Genomic DNA, 5,027 nt, shown 5'->3' with positions numbered 1-5,027 from the left:
GTACCTAATGAGATATAAATCCGAAGCTTTTGAAAAATTCAAAGAGTTTAGGAATGAAGTAGAGAAACAGCGTGGCAAGATGATTAAGACATTGCGATCAGATCATGGTGGTGAATATCTGAGCCATGAGTTTCAGGATTATCTGAGAGAAAATGGAATTCTCTCGCAGTTTACTACACCTTACAAACCACACCAAAATGGCGTCTCCAAAAGGAGAAACAGGACCTTGTTAGACATGGTCATGTCTATGATGGGTGAGACTCAACTTCCAAAATCGTTTTGGGGATATGCCTTAGACACAGCAGCGTACCTTCTAAAAAGGGTACCGTCTAAATCTGTTCAGACCACACCATATGAGATATGGAATGGTAAGAGACCCAACCTGAGTTACCTCAGGGTATGGGGATCTCCAGCATATGTCAAAGCGTTGGCATCAGACAAGCTTAGTGCTGAGAGTACTAAATGTCTATTTGTGGGGGTATTGATCAACCCTTAGTTCATCAAGTTTTTCAGCATGAATTAGTATCAATTTGTGTGATTAAATGATGGAAAAAGAGGTTAATGTCCTAGAATGTCCTCAACTACAAGTTTAAGAAGCTTTATTGAGAATTTGTATTGTTCTTGTAGGAAAAGCAAGCTAAAAGGGAAACTGGAGAAGGAAGAAGATTCTAAAGAGGAGAAAAATGCGAGAAAAATGCCTAAGTGTTGAGCGCTAAAACGTCCACACAGAACGTTTTAGCGCCCTGCTGTAGAAAGAGGCCAAAACTTGCTGGTGCTGAGCGCTAAAACGTCCACACAGAACGCTTTAGCGCGCTCCTGCATTCCGAGGATGAAAAGTTGATGGTCTAGGGCGCTAAAACTTCCTGCAACAAGCGTTTTTGATGTTGGAAAAAGCCTCTGGTCTCCAACGCTAAAACGTCCAAACCAAGTGTTTTAGCGGTGGAGTCAGTTGAGGACAGTTGAGCATTCACAAGGCATGGACGCTAAAACGACCATTCATGAACGTTTTAACGTTCAAGTTAGTTGAAAGCAGTTGGGCATCCGTCAAGCATGGACGCTAAAACGCTCATTCTGAACGTTTTAGCGCCCATATTAAATTTCTGTTTTAAATTGTAAAACTATATAAGGCAAAGGCCTTCACATTTTACAGAATCTGGAGTTTCTCTCTCTCTCTCCTACATCAGATTCTCTGATCTGACTTCTCTCTAAAATTCTTAGGACTTAGTCTTTGTATTAGTTAGTTTTCTATTGTAATTGCACTTGGAGATTGAAGATTCACTACATGGAAATGGAGTTTGATCTTTCTTCTCTTATATCTTCCTGAGTTATGTCTGAGTAGAGTCATTGTAGTCTGAATTCAATGGAACTCAATGATATTCTTATGTATGTTTGATTAATATGATGAAGTGTTTTTCATGTGTTGATATGAGATTTTCTGATTCAATTCTTTCTACTAAGGAAGGAGTGTATAACAGGAATGTTTACACTACTCCTATATCTGACAATCTCATCATCAGGATTATAGTACTCAAGGAATTGATACTATAGTTCTGATGTAATCTTAAGACCTTAGTATTTCATGCATGTATTAAGAAAGGAATCACCAAGGGATTGGGGTTTCTGATTAATGTATCTATCAGGGTAGTAAGGGATTACATTTTGAGGATAAGTAAAAGGTTGATTAACATCACAGGAAAAAGAGTTCATCATATGATCAGTTTACATGAGTTTATTGTTGAGAAAAATTGTTTTCTGACTACTTGTTTTTATAAATCTTAATTCAAATTTTTAGTATTAGATTAATTTACTTTCAAAATAACTTTCTGGTGACAAAACATTCATGATTTTTACAAACCTTTGTTTAATTCAAATTAGTTTTCTATGGTTCATTGGTGTTTGAATACAAATCTCTGTGGGAACGATCTTTACTCATCATTTTATTACTTTTACGACTAGTACACTTGCTAGATCCGCAACAAGTTTTTGGCGCCGTTGACAGGGATTTGTTTTTCAACATTGATTGATACCATAGAAATATGAGATTGAATCTTTTATTTTCAGCATTTTACTTTTAGTTAAGTTTTTGGTCAATTTTAATTCTGGTGCATGCGAGGTACAGTTGATCCAAATTTTTTGTTGTATGATCCAGAATTAGAAAGGACAGTGAGGAAGAACAAAAGGGCAGCCAGACAAAGAAGACAGTTTCAAGAAAGGAGTGAAACCAGTGCTGTCAACCAAGAAGAAGTTATGGCAGAGAACCACAGACCACCACCACCACCAGAACAGAGGACACTGGGAGAGTACATGACTCCTGCAGTGATCCCTCCCATTGGGAGTGTTGTGCGCCCTACAGTGGAACTAAACAACTTCGAATTGAAGCCTGCATTGATACATTTGGTACAGAAAGATCAGTTTGCTGGAACCAGTGCAGAGGACCCATACTTGCATATAGAAAATTTTCTGTTGTTGAGTGATACTGTGAAAATTAATGGTGTCACAAGGGATGCAATTCTGTTGAGACTATTCACTCATTCACTGACGGATGATGCAAGGAGATGGTTGCAATCATTGCCTCAGGGGAGTATAACAACTTGGGATGATCTGCAAACCAAGTTCTTGCAGAGATTTTTCTCAGCATCCAAGAGGGCTAAGTTGAAGGATGAGATTACAGGCTTCAAGCAAAAAGAGTTAGAATCCATCTATGAGGCCTGGGAGAGATTCAAGACTTTATTGAGGAAATATCCACAACATGGAATAGAGGCATGGCAACAAGCAGCAATCTTCCTACAAGGAATGACCACCAACACTAGGACATTGGTGCATGCCACTGCTGGTGGATCATTGACCACCAAGACTCCTCAAGAAGCTTTGAATATCTTTGAATCATTGGCATCTCAGGAATTTGATAATGCCCCATTGCCTGACAGAAGGGCAGGGATCATCAAGTTGGATGGGTATGATGCCCTATTGGCAAGGAATGACCAGTTGATGCAGACACAGAGACAACAGCAACAGCAGTTGGATGTTCTCACTAAGCAACTATCCTCACAAAAGGTTGTTTCTGTGGACACCAAGTGCGTGTGTGCTATCTGTGGGAAGGGCCATGTGACAGAGGAATGTGATTATGGGGGATCATCAGAACAAGCAGAAGTTAATAGAGTGTGGTATGACAACAACAACCAGAGGAATTACAACAACCAGGGGCGAAATGTGTATGTGCCACCATGGAAGAACAAGAATCAGCACCCAGGATTTAGTTATAGTTCCAACCATCAGTTGAATCCTCCACTGCATCCTCCTCCAACACACTCATCACAGCCAAGTGATACTGCTGCATGGGAAAAAGCCTTTGCTCAGTTATCCAAGACTACTCAAGATTACATTCAGGGGTCTAATTCATTCAGAGAGGAAACATCTGCATTCATGCAAGAGACCAAGACTTCATTTAGAAATCAGGAAGCATCTATCAGGAATTTGGAGACCCAAATTGGTCAACTATCAAGACAGATATCTGAAAGACCACAGGAGAAGTTTCCTGGTGATACAATGGTGAATCCTAAGGAGCACTGCAAAGCAATCATGACAAGAAGTGGGTTGGTGCTTCAACAGGTGAAAAAGAATGTGGAAGATAAGAAGAATGAAGAAGAGGTTGTGGTTGAAGATGTAGTCTCTGATGATGGAGTAGAAAAGGTGAAGGGAAATAAAGAAAAAGAAACAGTGAAGGAAGATAAGGAAGAAAAAGAGGTGGTAGTTGAAAATGATGTTGTGCCCAAGAAGATAATGAAGTGGGAGAAGAAGAAGATGGCTGACAAGCAGGATCTCCTTACTAAGAAGAGAAAATTGAATGATGGTGAAACAGTGGCCATGACAGCAGAATGTAGTGCCCTGATCCAGAAGAAGCTTCCACCAAAATGGCAAGATCCAGGAAGCTTCAGCATCTCTATTGCTATATGAGACGTGGAAGTGGGAAAGACACTCTGTGATTTGGGGGCCAGCATAAATCTGATGCCATTGACGGTATGTAGAGCCTTGGGAATCAACACCCTGAAGGAAACTAATCTTATCTTGCATCTTGCAGATAGATCTATTAAGAAGCCTGAAGGTGTGGTTGAAGATGTCCTGGTAAAGGTAGACAAGTTTATTTTTCCTGTGGACTTTGTGATACTTGACATAGAGGAAGAGGATACTGAAAGTCCACTATTGTTAGGAAGACCCTTTTTAGCAACTGCAAGATCTCTGATAGATGTTGAATAGGGGAAGTTGCTGTTGAGGGTGGATGAGGAAACTGTTACAATTGATGTTTTTGAAGCCATCAAACATCCTGTTGATGTGGGGGATTGTTCCAGATTAGATGTGATACAGGAGGTTGTGGAAGAAGTGAGTAGAGAAGAAGAATTTCCAGTTGAGGAAGAAAGATTAGAAGAGGAGACAAGTACAGAAGATTACCAAGAGGAACCAGAAGTGGAAGAGCTTGAAAAGAAGATTGATGACATTCCCGAGGGAGCGCCTAAGGTAGAGCTTAAAGAACTACCTTCAAATCTGAAGTATGTGTTCCTTGGGGATGATCAAACATATCCAGTAATCATCAATGCAATGTTATATGAGAGTGAAGAAGTGAAGTTGATTAAGGTACTCAAGAAGAATAAAATGGCTATTGGATGGCAGTTTTCAGATCTTAAGGGTATCAATCCTTACTTTTGCACCCACAAAATATTGATGGAAGAGGAAATCAAACCAGTGAGGAAACCACAGAGGAGACTCAACCCCACTATGAAAGAGGTAGTGAGGAAGGAGGTTGTGAAGCTACTTGATGCTGGAATGATTTATCCTATCTCAGACAGTGCTTGGGTGAGTCTTGTTCAAACAGTACCCAAGAAAGGGGGGATGACGGTGGTGAAAAATGAGAATAATGAACTGATTCCCACAAGGACAATCACTGGCTGGAGAATGTGCATTGACTACCGGAGGCTGAACAAGGCAACAAGGAAGGACCATTTTCCACTTCCTTTCTTGGACCAGATGTTGGA

General features: G+C 40.2%; 1 non-coding gene across 1 annotated transcript; it reads right to left on the bottom strand.

Moving 5' to 3' along the window:
• Positions 1 to 2,649: 2,649 nt before the first annotated feature.
• On the bottom strand, positions 2,650 to 2,756 carry LOC133289755 (small nucleolar RNA R71). The gene has a single exon (XR_009748527.1). It is a non-coding gene; the product is annotated as a small nucleolar RNA R71 (small nucleolar RNA).
• Positions 2,757 to 5,027: the final 2,271 nt, after the last annotated feature.

Source organism: Gastrolobium bilobum, unplaced genomic scaffold (genome assembly GCF_033153095.1).
Source record: "Gastrolobium bilobum isolate Gb01-03AN ecotype WA unplaced genomic scaffold, APGP_CSIRO_Gbil_v1 utg233417, whole genome shotgun sequence".
Classification (NCBI taxonomy): Eukaryota; Viridiplantae; Streptophyta; class Magnoliopsida; order Fabales; family Fabaceae; genus Gastrolobium; species Gastrolobium bilobum.
This window is presented reverse-complemented; position numbering and strand designations above follow the sequence as displayed.